General features: G+C 45.1%; 1 protein-coding gene across 2 annotated transcripts in view; it reads right to left on the bottom strand.

The window, feature by feature from the left end:
* Window positions 1–17,206, bottom strand: part of TCOF1 (treacle ribosome biogenesis factor 1) — a 291,309-nt gene that overhangs the window by 225,271 nt on the left and 48,832 nt on the right. The window lies entirely within an intron of this gene.

Genomic DNA, 17,206 nt, shown 5'->3' with positions numbered 1-17,206 from the left:
GTCTGTGTTTAACCAGGGTATGGGGCTGTCTTGAGGTCACGGGTGCATTGATAAACCAGCAGCCGTTTAATAGATACATTGCTTCAGAGAATGTATATAACCTGTCAAAGAGGAACATGAAGTGTTGATCCAGCCCCTGCCCTGGGACAGGGTGAGCCTGTGTTCTGTGAACTGGTTTCCTGAGAGGAGGAGCGGAAGGAGAGGTGAAATTCTGGTGCTACAGTTGGGTCTTCTCAACACTACTGTTTGTGACATTAGTTGCCTCAGTCATCTAAAGAGACCAAGGCCTTGGAGACCTTGTTTTGAAAGTGGAGATGTTGATTCCAAAAATGGACCAATTCTTAAAGAGCGGGAGTGGAGTGGAAACTGTTGAGCCCAGTGTAGCCTGAGCAGAAGAGCCTTCCAGACAGCCATATATAAACACGTGTGGGTGGGTACTCACCCCCCACACCTTCTGTGCAAGAAAGGGAGTGCACTGTCTTGTATCTTTCTTTTTCTCACTTGGCAGATCTAGGAGGCTGTTCCACATCAGTACATAAAGTACATAAAGATTCAGTCACCCACAAATACACACCAAGCCCTATTTTCATCAGTGATAAAAAAGTTTGTGCTTTCCGGAAGCCTGCATCCAACTCCAAGGACCCAGTGGCACCAGATGGTCCTGAGTGTTCTGCAGAGGATTAGCCCAGGGCCCTGGGATGGTGACTTCTACTCGGAGGCAAGACAATGACGTAACACTTTGAGGGTTCATCCCAGCAGACGTGTTTCAGTACTTCATTCCTTTTTATTGCTGTTTAGCATCCATTTCCCAGGTATACATCTATTCACAACTCCCATCCCACTTGGAAGAGCCCTGAAGAGGTGAGTCTTGCCATGGCTCCTACCAACTTACTGTGTGTGATGGATTAGCCATAAAAGAGTCTGTTCATCATCTTTAAAATGACTAATTACAACACAAAGTATAAATGAGTCCATGCTGATTCAGGTGATTTTAAGATGAAGGCATAAATCTTACAAAAACTAAAAATAGTTGCTCCCCCTTCCAGGAATTGAACTTACCTGTGGGCTAGGCTTAGTGACTCACTTTCCAAAGAGTGGAACATGGAAGATGTTAGCTTTGGAGAGATGAACTATTAAGGGTTGCTGAACACTTGGATAAATCATGTTTCTAGTACTCTGACTTGACAAGATGATGAATACTTCAACTGAAGTTTAAATTTCTGAAAACCCATAATCTAGTTAGAGGGCATTCTACAACATATCAACATTTAAATTGTCAAAAGTTAAACCAGGACTCAAGACCAGAAGAGCTGAAGGAGGTGGAATAAGGCATTGGATCCTGGACCTGAAAGGGCATTAGTGTAAAAACTAATAAAATATTAACCTGGGGACTTCCCTTGTCCAGTGCTTAAGAATCTGCCTTCTGATGCAGGGGAGGCAGGTTTGATCCTGGTTCAGAGAACTAAGATCCTGCATGCTGCAGGGCAACAAACCCCATGTGCTCTAGAGCCCATGCTCTGCAACAGGAAGGCCAAACACCCTGCAATGAAGAGCCGGACACCACAGTGAAGGCCAGTGTGGCCAAAAAAAAAAATCTGAATCTGCAGTCCAATTAGTAGTAATGTACCTGTGCTCCTTAGTTTTGACAAGTGAATTGTTAAAAATGTAAGATACTAGCATTCAGTTCAGTCAGTTCAGTTGCTCAGTCGTGTCGGACTCTTTGCGACCCCATGAATCGCAGCATGCCAGGCCTCCCTGTCCATCACCAACTCCCGGAGTTGACTAAGATTCACGTCCATCGAGTCAGTGATGCCATCCAGCCATCTCATCCTCTGTCATCCCCTTCTCCTGCCCCCAATCCCTCCCAGCATCAGAGTTGGAAACCAAATGAGTGATATACAGAAAGGTCATATCTTGCAACTTTTTGGTAAATCTAAAAGTATCCCTAAAACATTGCAGGGATGGGGGGAAATGAGGGTGCTTTTCTATTGTTGTTCTGGTTTCGAAGGCAGGGCATGGTACACAGACCTGCAAGAGGCAGGTATTCCAGGGTGGAAATCCCAGTTCCCCAGATTTGGACTCAACCTTGGGCAAGTTATTTAACCTCTCAGCCCTTTAGTGAAAATTCCTATGATAATGGCAGCCTCATAGTGCATCACAAGAAAGATTAAAGCGTTTAATCTGGCACTGAAGAAACTGCTCCTATTCTTAATGCCTGTTCAGTTCTGCCAGGCATCATGAATGACAGCTGGCTGGAATCCTGGTGGGAAGATGCTGGCACTCACTGAAGCGTTCTTTTTATTTCCTGTGATGGGACTTTGCAACTTGTCCTGCTGTTTCCTGGTAACCAGGGATGTAATCAGGAATTTTTGAAAGCAGTTCATTTCTAGGTTTTGTTTGCAAGTTGCAAAGAGCTAGTTGGTGCAGTCCAGGTTGGAATGTAAGTGGCCTATTGGCCACTGAGGTGGACAGGGCAGGACTTGGCCTGTTGCCCACCTGAGACTGCAGACCATGGAAGCCCAGCCACTGACTGTAAGTGCAGCCTCAGTCAGGGCCATAGAGATGGTCCCTACTTCTCACTCCTTTCTCATACCTGAGCTCCTGCAACAGTCTTTCTCCTAACAGGTCTTCCTGTCTTCCCTCTGTTCTTTGGTCGTTAGTCAAGCAGAGACATTACTTTGTCAACAAAGGTCCATCTAGTCAAGGCTATGGTTTTTCCAGTAGTCATGCATGGATGTGAGAGTTGGACTATAAAGAAAGCTGAGCACTGAAGAATTGATGCTTTTGAATTGTGGTGCTGGAGAAGACTCTTGAGAGTCCCTTGGACTGCAAGGAGATCCAACCAGTCCATCCTAAAGGAGATCAGTCCTGAGTGTTCATTGGAAGGACTGATGTTGAAGCTGCAACTCCAATACTTTGGCCACCTGATGCAAAGAGCTGACTCATTTGAAAAGACCCTGATGCTGGGAAAGATTGAGGGCAGGAGGAGAAGGGGATGACAGGATGAGATGGTTGGATGGCATTACTGACTCAATGGACATGAGTTTGGGTAAACTCCGGGAGTTGGTGATGGACAGGGGGGCCTGGCATGCTGTGGTTCATGGGGTCACAAAGAGTTGGACATGACTGAGCGACTGAACTGAACTGAAGTCATGTCCAACTCTTTGTGACCCCATAGACCAGGGCCTGCCAGGCTCCTCTGTCCATGGAATTTCCCAGGCAGGAATACTGGAGTGGGCTGCCATTTCCTCCTCTAGGGCCTCTTCTCGACTCAGGGATCAAACCCACATCTCCTGCGTTGGCAGATGGATTCCTTACCACTGAGCCACCAAGGAAGCCCTGTCTTCCCTCTGGCCCATGCCTATGCCTAGGCCACACTACAACTGTGTGATCTAAAATTAATTGGATCCTGTCACACATACCCCTGCTATTTTATCCATGCCTCACTCTTATCTTCAGTCTAGAATCCAGTCTCCATGAATCTCCAGTATTTTGTCTAACCCTGCCATACCCTTCACCCTCTCTGTCCAAACCAAATCCAGTTCCTTTCACTTTGCCAATTCTCCATGCCTTCAGTCTGACTCCTTCAGTATCTTCTCTCCCCTTGGCCTCACTACCTACCACTTACCTGTTGGAATCAGTTTTTCATCACTCTCTCAAAGTTATCTTCTGGGATGTCCCTCAAGGTGCTTCTCCACTCACTTCCCCCATCACTCTTACTCCCCTCGTGGTACCACTAGTCTCCCTGTATCCTAATAGCATATTGCCCTGCTAATCTGCTAGCTCTGAGGGCAGAGAATGTCTTGTACAGTGTCTGCCAGCCCAGCTCCCAGTCTGCAAAAATAGGGGCTCTATAAAGACTTGTTCGATGAATCACTGAAAGAACTGCCTTCACCTTCTGTAGTTTAGTCAGTTGAAGGACTTTTCTAATAGATTCTAGATACGTTGCAACAAACATGCATTCTTGGGTTCTAAGAAAGTTAAGGAAATTCCCAGGAGCATTGAAGAAATGGGAAAGAAAAGGACATCAAGATAAAATGCTTTAGGGAGCTGAGAGCTATAGGAAAGAAAGCTGGGGTAACCCTTGGGGCAAATACTGGAGTTAGTGCCAGGAGGTTAAGTAAGTTTAATCCCCTAAGGGCTCTGCTCTCAGCCCCAACCACAGCCCCAAGGTGAGGGAACTGAACTTAACTTTCATATTAACCCAGAAACCCTCATTTCAGAGCTAATGTGGTCACAGGTGGGAGTGTCTCTGGGCTCTTTGTAGAAGAGCAAGTCCTCTTTGGAGAAAGTGAAAGTGTTAGTCACTGTCATGTCCAACTCTTGTGGCACCACCTGCCAGCCTCCTCTGTCCATGGGATTCTCCAGGCAAGATACTGGAGTGGGTTGCCATTCCCTTCTCCAGGGGATCTTCCCGACCCAGGGATCGAACCCAGGTCTCCCACATGGCAGGCATATTCTTTACTGTCTGAGCCACCAGGAAGGCCACCTACAATTGAGATCTTGACAGTTGTTTTTTCTTCCAGTTAACTCCATTGACCTGGGTGATGGTGTCATGGCTCCCTTTTGCCCAGGGGAATACTATCAAGGCAATTCTCAGTCTCTTGATGAAAGATCTGGGAAACCTTTCGCAAAACATGGCCTCAGGGGGAGCATTGCTGACCTTAAGTGGTCCAAAGAGAAGATGTATAAGGAACTTCAAATAAGTTAAGTTCTGTCTTGGTGCATGTAGTCCTAAGGTGGTGGAACTTGGCCAGTGGGTAGGTAGGAGTTGTAGAGAGATTTAAGCATCAGATAAAGGAGAGTTTTCTAAAAGAGAGCTGCTAAGAGGAAATAAAACTGCTTCCTAATCATTGGAGGCATACAAGCGTAAGCCAGGCCCCCACAGGCTAGCGAATCAGAATCAGTGTGGCAGAGACAGTTGTTTCCTAGTGCTCCTTCATCTTCTGTTATGAATAGTAGCAGCCTCAGTGTTTAGCTGGATGCATGGTTGATCAGAATAGAGATCACTTTTCCTAACTATAGTCACCAGGCTATATATTACAGCCCCAGGACTTATAAGAAAATGTCTTAAATAATGTCTAGATACTTGCTTTCAGATCTTTGCCGGAACTTGTCACCTGATCAAACAGACCTTCCTTGATCATCACAGATCAATTAATGTTTCTTCCCCTGCCCCACCTCTAGTCATCATTCTCAAGCTGTTTACCTACCACATGCATAGCACTTAACCCGAGTGAAAAAGTTGGCTTAAAGCTCAACATTCAGAAAATGAAGATCATGGCATCCGGTCCCATCACTTCTTGGGAAATAGATGGGGAAACAGTGGAAACAGTCAGACTGTATTTTTCTGGGCTCCAAAATCACTACAGATGGTGACTGCAGTCATGAAATTAAAAGACGCTTACTCCTTGGAAGGAAAGTTATGACCAACCTAGATAGCATATTCAAAAGCAGAGACATTACTTTGCCAACAAAGGTCCGTCTAGTCAAGGCTATGGTTTTTCCTGTGGTCATGTATGGATGTGAGAGTTGGACTGTGCAGAAGGCTGAGTGCCGAAGAATTGATGCTTTTGAACTGTGGTGTTGGAGAAGACTCTTGAGAGTCCCTTGGACTGCAAGGAGATCCAACCAGTCCATTCTGAAGGAGATCAACCCTGGGATTTCTTTGGAAGGACTGATGTTGAAGCTGAAACTCCAGTACTTTGGCCACCTCATGCGAAGAGTTGGAAAAGACTCTGATGCTGGGAGGGATTGGGGGCAGGAGGAGAAGGGGACGACAGAGGATGAGATGGCTGGATGGCATCACTGACTCGATAGACATGAGTCTGAGTGAACTCCGGGAGTTGGTGATGGACAGGGAGGCCTGGCGTGCTTCGATTCATGGGGTCGCAGGGTCGGACACAACTGAGCAACTGAACTGAACTGAACTAAACCCTAGTGTGGAGTCTGTGACTCTTGAGTCCTGTGGTTCTCAACCTTGAGTGTGCATCACATTCAGTAGATCTGGGATGGAGGCCTGAGGACATGTATTTCTAACAAGTCCCCAAGCAGTGCTGACATCAGTGGTCTGGAGACCACACTTGGAGAACCAGTGGATGTGTCTGTTTAGGTCACTGCTGTATCCCAGCACCAGGAGCTCTACGTTAAGTTGTGGTGTTTTCTACGTGTTTGTGGACTCATTTTGCAGATATCACATTCAAATAGATTTAAGACAAGTACTCTTATCCACATTTGACCTACAGAGAACCTGAGTGTCAGAGAAATTGAGTTGTCCAGGGGCACATAGCTAGAAAGGGTCAGGGCAGCGATTCGAACCTATGCTTGTCTGAAACCACAGAGTGTGCCCTCCTCAATCACTGTGCTGGCACACCCTTGGTGGGCTCCAGCTCAGTACAGTCTGGTTGAGGATTAGGAAGAGGAGGACCCTCCCTGTCCTTGCATGAGATTGGGAAGTAGAAGGCAGCAGGGGGCCGCTCCTGAAGGAGCCCGGCGGCTGTCGCGTTCTCAGCCACCGTGTACTGGTGGCCACCAGGTGGCAGCAGCATACAGACGGCATGGCGGGGTCTGGGTTCTGCCGCCCTTAACTTCTGTGGCCCTAGATGTTTCCCCTTTCTCATGGTCTTTGGTTTCCCCATCTTCACAGATAGAAGATTAGATCTCTGTAATATCTAAAGAACCCTTGCAGCTCAAATACCATCTATAAGAGACAGGTGCAGCCACTGGAAGTCGAATGCTCCCAAACCAAATATACTGTTTCTCTTCTCCCACACTGAGAAATACCCTCAAACCGGAATTCCATCGCTAACAAACCCCGCCCCCCGACTGCTGCAAACCCCCACTATACTGTCACTGTCCAGAAGAAACATGCAAGCCACAAAACTTAGCCACATAATTTCAAATTTCCTAGTAGCTTATTAATAAATATAAAAAGTGACATTAATTATATTTTACTTAACCCAATATATCCAGTGATTATATCAATGTATAATCAATATGGAAAGTTATTACCAAGATAGTTTATATTTTCTTTCTGAGCTACACCTTGAAATCCAGTGTGTATTTGTTTCAATTCAGACTAGCCATGTTTCAAGGCTTCACCTGCCACATGTGGCTAGTGGCTGCCCTGGTAGACAGCATAGTTCTAGGATATTAATGACAAATATTTATTGAGGTATGCACTATACTGTCTTATATACATTTCTCAGTCCTCATAACACCCTATGAAATAGGCAAGGTTACTATTAATTTTGTAGATAATGAAACTGAGGTTCAGGGAGGTTTTTGGCCAAGATCACAGAGTAGGTCAGCAGAAGAGTCTGGATTTGAACTTGGCTCTGTCTGGTGCCAGAGTGTGGCTCTTCATCTTGACGTAATCCTCCTGGTAGGAGATGTTTAGGACATGCAGTCGATGGGACCCACTGACTGGGATTCCAAATCTAGGGAATGCAAAAGCCCGGGAGCCAACAAGAAGGCCTGTGAGGGCAGTAGATGAGAGGCCTTGAAGCTACTGTTCTCCCACCCTGAGTTATGTGTTTGGCAACGTTGAGCTTGCCCAGCTAACAGCCAGTGACTCTGTCAAGAGGAAATCATGATCTTAGGAAGATCATGTCAGTGTAATGAATAACTGAGCTTGCCAAAAAAAAAAAAAAAATCTGGTATCAGGAGAAAGTGAAGACTGAGAAATGCAGGAATAAGCTGCAGGGAGTGTGGGAGAGGGTAGAATTTCAAGGGACGGGGCTAGGCCCAAAGTGTGGAAGTTATAGGGAGCAAGTTGTAACTCTGCCTCAGGAAAAATAACAATGACAGTGTCAGTAGCTAGATTTATTAAGCACTTACTAAGCAACTTAGACGTAGCACCTTATTGAACCCTCATCATACTAGGAGGTAGGTACTACTGTTCTACCATTTTGCACGTGAAGAAACTGAGGCACAGGGTGCTTGTAGGAGCAGAGTTGAGATCAGCCAACTAGTGTCGACACTGCACTGCCACACCATCCACTGCCTCGAATGGGCTGCTCATGGAGGTGCGGAGCCCACTGTCTCTGGAGGCATTTCAGCAGACCACCAGAGATGTGAGGAAATGCTCAAACAAGGATCATGCCTGAGCGGGACAGAGCTAGTGAACTGATAGTGAAGCTTGTCTGGAGAGTAACGGAGGTAGTACAATTGCCCACAAAGATTGGGAAGGAATCCTGTCTTTCTCATCCATTACCTTGCGAACAGGGGCTATAGGAGGCACGACCGTCACTAAGATTGGTCACAGCAAGTAAGGGGTCTGTGGGGAGCAGCATGGCAGAGTAGTTAAGAGAATGGTCTCTGTTGATAGCTTAAACCTGGGTTCAGATCTTGGGTGTCCCACTTGCTGGCACTTAGCTAGTATTTGTACAACTCACCTAATCTTCCTGAGACTCACAGGGCTATTGTGACAGTAAAATGAGGAAACACACAGAATAGTTTATACTCAGAGATGAGACAAGCTCTGCCAAGGCAGGAAAGTCAGGAGCCAAGGCCTTGGTGTAATTCAGAAAGCTTCACTTTGCCCTCAAACCCAGTGGACAGGACTGATGCTGGCAGCATTTGCAAAATGAGCTGCCAGGGTGAGGAGGCAGGTCTGAGAGGAGAGCAGGAAAAGAGAGGCGGCAGGGAGTTGGTGCCTAGGAGGAGGAACACTCCAGGACCACTCCTGCCTGGTGGGGAGGCTGGTCAGCCGAGTGACACTGCTGGGCAGGGTGGCCCTATGGAAGTGCCAAGGACTCGCTGTGCGGGAGCCCAGCAGAGCCGCCACTCTGCAGCATCACCGGTCCCTCCCCCCACTCCTGAGGTGCTCCCTTCTGGACAACAGGTTCAGACACCATGACCTGTATCCTCTTCCAGAGGCTACCCTCACCTCTCTGCTCCGCCTCCCGTGCTGGTTTCACTTCTTCCCTCCCAGACACCTCCCAACCCAATTCTCAGACCTGCTTTTGTCAAGATCTCCCATGCCTTCCGGGTGGCCCAGTCCAGTGGGCCTTTCCCTCAGCAGTGTTTGACACAGCTGACACTCCTTCACTCCCCTGTTGGGATCTGTGATCACACCCTCTCCCTATTTCCCTTCTGCTCCCTGACCACCCCTCTGCACTGTTCAGAGCTGCTCCTCATCCCATCTCTACACATCAAGGGTCTCCAGAGCTCAGCCCTGTCCCCTGGTATAAAACTGTCTGCAAGCCAATCATTTACAAACATGTATACTCACTCCAAGTTTCAGTCTGGGACGGTCAGTCATCGATGATGTCTCCACATGGGTGTCACACAGACTATAGCCACAACAAAACTCTAGGGTCTTTCTATCCCAGAATGAGTTCTCCTGTCTCCTCCATCCCAGTGAATGCCACCATCCAGTGTATAGCTCTAAACCCGGACACCATCTTTGACTTCACTCCCACAGCAAGTCCTGACATTTCTACTTTTCAAAACAGCTATCGAACCCATCTGCTTCTCCTTGTCTCCACACCGTCTCTCACTTAAATGATTTTACCCCTAACTGATCTCCAGACTCCCACTCCTGCCCCTGGGAAATCTGTATGCCATACATCATTAAAAAACATAAACCAGCCCCAGCCCATCCCTGCTTGACACTCTTCACCAGCTTCCCATTTTCTTGGAATAATACCTAAGCTGCAGCCCAGCCTGTCCCTTCAACAGCATCCGAAACCACCCTCCCCCTCACTCACTAGGCTCAGACGCACTGCACTTCTTTCTGTTCCTCAAATGTGCCAAGGACTTCTTGTTTCTGGAAAAGACATCATCTCCGTCGCCCAAGCCAAAAAGCTCAGCAACATCTTGGTCTCACCCCTCTATCCATATTCAGTTTGGTCTGAGTCCTGTGGATTTTCCTCCTGACATTTTTATTCTTCCTCACCTTTCCTGCAATGCTTCCAGCCGTGGCCCCCAACAGGCCTGCCTCTCCAGCTTGACTTTTCACTACAGCCTCCTGACTGATCTCCCTGCCTCCAGCCTCAGCTGTGACCTGACCCCTAATCCCAGCCTCAGCCACTGTAGCCCAGTCTCTGACCGAGACTGGGGATCATTCGTCGCCAGGTGTCTCCATATGCCCCTGTGTCCTGGTGAGTGGTGCAGAACTGGTGCTTGATACATATTTGCTGGATGAATGAATCCTAGGAGAGGGCTTGATCAGTCTTGCTCAGTTGTACTAGCTGAGATCACATGTCCAAGGGCCATACTATTAACTTACCTGCCAGACAGCAGCTGGGAGAAGAGTCAGGGAGTCCCAGATCCTAAATTGGTTGTAGGACATCTGACCTAGGGCAAATCAAATCCTCTCCTCACTCAATTGTCCCTTCAGTACAATGGGAAGGAGCAGAGCAACTAGTCTCTTTCTCCCAGAAACACCGTGAAGTGAGCAGAAGTGAAGTGAAAGTCGCTCAGTCGTGTCCGACTCTTTTCGACCCCATGGACTATACAGTCCATGGAATTCTCCAGCATACTGGAGTGGGTAGCAATTCTGTTCTCCAGGCATCTTCCCAACCCAGGGATCAAACCCAGGTCTCCCACACTGCAGGCGGATTCAAGGCCATTTGTTACAAACTGTTTCCTCACTCTGGTCTCCTTGGACCTTCACAGCAGTCCCAAGAGGTAGTGGGGATTATCTGCCCCTATTGTACTGACTTTCAACACAGCCTGAACCACCCTTTTAAACCGCAATTTGGATAATGACACCTTTTGCTCAAAGCCTTCCCATGGTGCTTTTTTCTTTCTTTTCTTTTTTTTGGCATGCAGGATCTTATTTCCCCATCCAGGGATCAAACCCACGCTCCCTTCAGTGGAAGCACAGTCTTAACCACTAGACCACCAGGTAAGTCCCAAAGCCTTCCCAAAGCTCTTGATTTTACTCAGAGTAAAAGCCAAGGTTGTGACCATGGCCACAAGATCTGGCCCAAGACCTCGTTTACCTCGTGTCCTGTCATGCCCCGCCTCAGTGGCTCCACTCCAACCGCTCTGGCCTCCTTGCTGTTCCTCAGCCAGGTGCATCCCCACGCTGGGATCTTTGTCCTGGCCGTTCCTTCTGTCCAGGGAATCCCTCCCTCAGACATGGCCTAGGTTAACCACCTCATCTTCAAGCCTGTGCCCAAACCTCGCCCTGTCAGTGAGGCCCAGCCCAACACCCTATAAAGTACTACCACTTGCCCCCATCCTGCAGTGTAGTAATACCTTTTGTTTCCCCGTCTCTGCCATTACTCTTTAACAAACACGTTTACTTGTTTGTTTCCAACTAGAATGCAAACTCCGTAAGGGCAAGGATACTGTCTGCTTCATTCATTGACATAGCCCAAGGACCTGGCACGGAGTAGATGGGCAATAAATAATTGTCGAATGTGTAAATGAGCAAGTGAGAGGAGTAAAGTAAAGGGCTTGCCCAGGCCAGGCGTGACAGGTACAGGACTGTACCGTGGGCCTGCTCCTTCCCCATAGAGAGGACCTTTTCTGGCCTCTTGTTCGTGGCCAAGATGTGCTAGGATCCAAGGGGCCCCAACACAGAAAGGATGGCCTGGCCATGTGGGGTGGTAGACAGGGCTGGGCCTACACTGCCTACCTACCACCTAGGGTGGCTCTTTCCTCTCCCAGGACTTGGAGACCAAGAAGGAACACAAGATGGTTAGAGGTCCTGAGGGATTCCACCTCCTGGCTCACCCAAGTGAACTGGCAGGAACTCACACCTCTGGGGCCAGGACTGCCCAGACCGAGGGAGAACAGGCATCTCAACCTAGACCAGCTCAACAGGGGCACCATAGGAGGAGACCCACAGGATGATCCTGGTGTGGGGATAAGGGCCCCTCTGGCTTTGTTGTGCAGCTCCAGATCTCTGGGAACAGTCCCAGATTCAGCAAGTTTGCAGAGGGGCTTCCCTGGTGGTTCAGGGGTAAATAATCCACCTGCCAATGCAGGAGACATGGGGATATCCCACATGCTGTGAAGCAGCCAAGCTCATGTACCGCAACTACTGATTCTGTGCTCAAGAGCCCAGGAGCTACAACTGCGAGCCCACGTGCTGCAACTGCTGAAGCCCTAATGCCAGCACTCTGCAACAAGAGAAATTACCGCAATGTACCACAATGTTACTTCTGCTTGCTGCAATTAGAGAAAAGTCCACGCAGCAATGAAGACCCACTGCAACCAAAAATAAATAAAATTATTTTTTAAAAGTTTGCAGAAAAAAATTCATCACTGAACTACTTAATGCTTATGGCACACTTAATCTCTACATCAGGCATATGTATATTAATTCATTCAATTATCCCCAAAAGCCAATGGTTTAAGTTAGTATCTATTAGTATGCCCATTTTACAGATGAGGAAACTGAGGCACGGAGGAGTTAAGTCATTTGCTCAAAATGACACATCCTGACATCCTGTAGTAGTGGAGCTGGAATTTTTTAAAAAAATATTTATTTGGCCAAGACAAGTCTTACTTGCAGCCCAAAGGATCTTTAGCTGTGGCATGTGGGATTTAATTTCCTGACAGGGATCGAATCCAGGCCCCATGCATTGGAAGCACAGAGTCCCAACGACTGAACCACCAAGGAAGTCCTTGGAATTTTTTTCTAATCAATACAAAACTTTGGATAATTTCTGAGAAATTTCAAGGAGGACTACAACATACATTTTTTGCTTATGCTGTGGAAGAGCCCACTGTCAGTGTAATAATATGTCAAGGGAACAGTGGTGGAAATATAGTGTCTTCTGAGCAGCTAGCACAGTTTTTATATAGGAGGAGATTGGATTTGTACACAATTGCTTTTAATTTTTTCCCAACCATTTATTATTCAAAATTTCAAACATAGAGATGTTTATATATTGCACTTAGATTCACCTATTGTTAATTTTATCTATTATCTTTTTCCCTGAGCTATTTTGAAAATAACTTGCAAACCACATTTCATGTCACCTCCAAGTACTTCATTCAGAGTCTTCAGCCTCTAAAAATATTTTTTTCTAGCAGACTAAAATTGCATTATTGCACCTAAGAAAAGCAATAATAATCCCCAAGTATCAGCTAAAATTCAGTCTATATTCAAATTTTCCCAGCTTCACAAAAATATCTCTTACAGCTTTTTTTCCCAACCAAAATCTTGTCAGAATATACAAATTGCATTTGGTTATTATGTTTCTTTAATCTTTTAAAATACAGAACCCTCTCCACACCCACACAGGCGTCTTTTTTCATGACATTGACTCTTCCTTGGGCACTGTTGTTCTTTGGTGACTGAATTCTTCTGTTTATTCATAGTTTTATTTCATTTGTTCTTCTGTGTCTGGTAAATTAGAATTTAGGTCTAATGGCAGGTTCAGTTTAATGATATTTTTAGCAAAGATACTTCCCAACTGATGCTGAGTATCTTACCTCTTTAGGAAACACAAAATGTCACAGTGCTCTGCGATCGGTGATGCTAAAAGTCCGATCATGTGGTGGCAACCGCAGGACTGCCCCATTGTAGGGCGGCTTTTCCTGTAAACAACCAGCGAGGACTCTGGACAGGTACCGTGGCAGGTGGATATCCTGTGTCCCCCAGCCCTTTTGTCTCATGATTTTGGCATCCATTGGTGGTTAACTATTACACTGGAGATTACAAACAGGTGATTTTCTAATTCTGTCTTCTCTTTTACATTAGTTAGCTTGCATTCTTCTGTAAAGAAAAAAAGAAAGAAAGAAAAACTCCTTATAAACTGGGATAGAACTATATAGTTCCTTTTGAAGAAGCAAGGTAAATTATTCTTATTGATGCTGGAATTGTCTCATATTCGGCTGGCAGGTGGTCCTTCAAGTTGGCTCCAGGGTCCTTCTGACAAACACCAGTGGTCCTTGAGCACTTCTTCGCTTTCTGAGGGAAAAAAAAAAAAGATGCCTGCAACCTCACCTGTGTTTCCCTTCCTCAGCCCTGGGGTCCACCATTTTGGCACTGGGATGTTATTCCAAGAAGTTAGCCTCAGAGCTCTTTTGTTTAGACCAGATCCAGGTCTGTGTGACCTTGGGCCTGTTCCTTTCCCCTTTCCGAGTCAGACTTTCTTCATGTGAACAGTGGGGGAGCTGAATCCTGCCTTAACCCTGGGTCCCTCTCAGAGTGTGGCAGACACCAAGGCTTGCTGCTTCCTGTCGTTCTGTCTCCATCTCCAGCAAGAGAATGGGTAGGACAGGACTCCTCCACTGGGCAGTGGGGCCTGTGTGACACCTGAGACCTCTTACCCTACTAGAAGAAGAGAAGGGAACCATCATCCTGTCCACTCTTATAGCTGGAATCATCTCCAGCCTCTTGTGGGCGAGGACAGGATGACCTTTGGGGTCACCCTGAACTTTGACCGAAAGCTGCTTCGCAAGGAAAAGGCGTTTTTTAAGATTGCCATTTTGTTATCACAGTCAACTCAGAATCAACTGACTTTGATGTTAAACGGAGTTTTACTCTGTATCAAAGTTATAAATTCACATATTTAAATAATCAAATCCTTCTAAAAGGCTGGCTGCAAAAAGCGGAAGTTCCTTACCTTCCTTTCCCCACCACTTTAGAATGTTTTTAGCCTCTATGTCTCTCAATAACTTCTGGTACTGTTACTTCAGATTCTTTCAGTTTTAAACATGATCTGGTTGGCTTCTCACTGTGGACACAAGACCAAGATTTAGTCCTCTTTCCTTCTCTTCTAAGTCACTTTTCCTATCCTCTCATCCTCCCCAAATGCCTCTACTGTATGTTTAGTTAGATCAGTATTCAAAGTTCGTCATATTATGACAGTAAATGCCATTTATAGCTGTGCTGTGTAGTATGGTGTGATGACTATTCATTTCCTATAGTTTTTTGTTTTCCCCAAAATTAATAATTGTCTTGGTACAACTTAGCAACTAAACAATAGCAACAAAAAATACTTGTCTTGGTTTTTTTTCATTTGCTTAATTTTCTGTGAAATTTATCATAATTCAACCTCATTCTCTTCAAAAAATGATCTAAGTCATCTCTCAGTATATTCAGATCTATCAGCTGTCTATTAATTTTATCTTATTGAAGAAATGTCTTTCAGAGCTTGTGGACCTGATCCAGTACGAATCTATTGCTTTTCTCTTGGGATTTCTCTGTGCCATCATTCTGGGGAATCCCCGTTCCCTTTTGTGAGTTGAATTTCAGCTTCCTGTATTTCAAGTCTTCCTTTATTTTTAGTGAAGACCTTCATTTTGGCAGAGCATACATTCGTGAAGCTTTCTGAGGAAGAAAAATTTTGAGATAATGAATGTCTGAAAATATCTTTACGATACCTTCATACCTACTTAATAATTTGGCTCAGTAAATATTCTAGGATGGAAATAATTTTCTCATAGAATTTTGAAGGTGTTGCTCCATTATCTTCTGGTTTCCAGGGTTGCTCTTAAGTCCAAAGTCATTCTGATTCCTGGTCCTTTGTATCTGTCTTGTTTCTTTCTGTGAAATTTTCTCGTCTTTATTTTTCTATAACTTCACTTGATGTACCTTGGTGTGAAATTATCTTCATACTTTGGTATTCACTAGGTCCTTTCAGTTTGGGAATTTGTCTTTGAGTTCTGGACAATTGTACTGAATTTTTCCACTGATTTTTTTTTTTCACCTTTGTTTTCTCTGTTCCCTATTTCTGGAACATTGATATTTGGCTATTGGGCATCCTGGATTGGTCTTTAATTCTTTTTTCTCCCAAATTCTTTTTATCTTGGTGGTCTACTTTCAGGGAGATTAAAAAACTATCTTTACCTACTGATTGTTTAATATCTACCCTTGTACTTTTAATCTTTAAGGTATTTTTGTTGTCATCATGGTTCTAACAGTACATTTATCTTTATAGCATCCTATTCTTATTTCATGGGTGCAGTATCTCCCTTATCTCCCTAAAGCTGTTAATATCTATTTGTTTCCTCCATGGTTCCTTTTTGAGATTTGGTTATTTGTTTTGTTCACTCTCTTTTGTGTTAGAGGTTTTCTTCAGATGTCCCAAGAGCCTTGATTGTCTAGAAAATCAAGTGGAAGCTGTGACTAATGTGAAGGGCTTATTGGCTGAGGTCTTCCCTGTAGGGTTATTTGGCTGGGTTATTTCATCATTGAACCCCAGTATCAGAATCTTTAGTTCATTCCTTGTGGAGCTCTCCAGAGAAGGATTCTCTCATTTATTGCCCAGAAAAAGAAGGTCTGGCTTCTGGCATTCTGGAAACTGGGTCGGAGAGAAGGCTGGGACTCATCTTCAGAGCTGGGCCCATGCCCTGCACTGTGCCTGGGGATAGACTTCCAGCCCTCTTTCAGGGAGGGAGGAGTAGTTGGGGAGGGACAGGCCATGGACAGTGTGTCTAGTCCTCAATTCCTGAACCTGTTCTACCACATAAACTGGTGGATTCCCAGCTTTTCTAGCTGCAGGTTTAGAATTAACCTTTCTTGGGTCTGTTAATGACTACTCCTCATCCATTTGCTTTCCAGCTTCTAAAATTCTGCTGTTTTCTCCTTTTCTTTCTGTCCTTACAGATCTACACTTAAAAAAAAAAAAGAAAAAAAGAAACTTTTTGTCATTTTAGTGACAGAAGCCAAGTGAAAGAGGAAGCAAACATATAATGTGTTTTAACCATCATTACCAAGAAATCTTTTTTTAAATTGAACTATCAATTTCACATTCCATAATATTCAGGCTTTTAAAATGGTACAGATCAGTGGTCTTCCTATGTATCCACAAAGTTGTGCAACCAGCATCACTGTCTAATTCCAGAATATTTTCATCACCCTGAAAGGATATCCCATACCCATCAGCAATCATTCCCCATCCCCTTTCCCCTGGCAACTGTTGATCTACCTTCTGTTTCTATGGCTTGCCTAGACACTTCATATAAATGGAATAGTACAAGATGTGGCCTTTTGTGTCTGGCTTATTTCACTTATCATGATTTTTTAAAATATATATCATGATAATTTAATGGCATTATTAAAGTGTATACAATCCAAATTTAAACACTTAGCATCTAATCTCAGTTTCACTTGAAATAGATAAGCGAATTTTATTTATGTATCAATACTTCTTACTCTTTGATGATTTAGAACAGAATTTTCTAAAACAACTTTTGTCAAACTTTGTCTCTCTTCAGATGTTTGGTCAAATTCACTTAGCATGATGCTTTCAAAATTAATTTTGTGGCATGAATCAGTACTTCATTCCTT

The sequence above is a fragment of the Bos javanicus genome, chromosome 7, assembly GCF_032452875.1.
Source record: "Bos javanicus breed banteng chromosome 7, ARS-OSU_banteng_1.0, whole genome shotgun sequence".
Classification (NCBI taxonomy): domain Eukaryota; kingdom Metazoa; phylum Chordata; class Mammalia; order Artiodactyla; family Bovidae; genus Bos; species Bos javanicus.
This window is presented reverse-complemented; position numbering and strand designations above follow the sequence as displayed.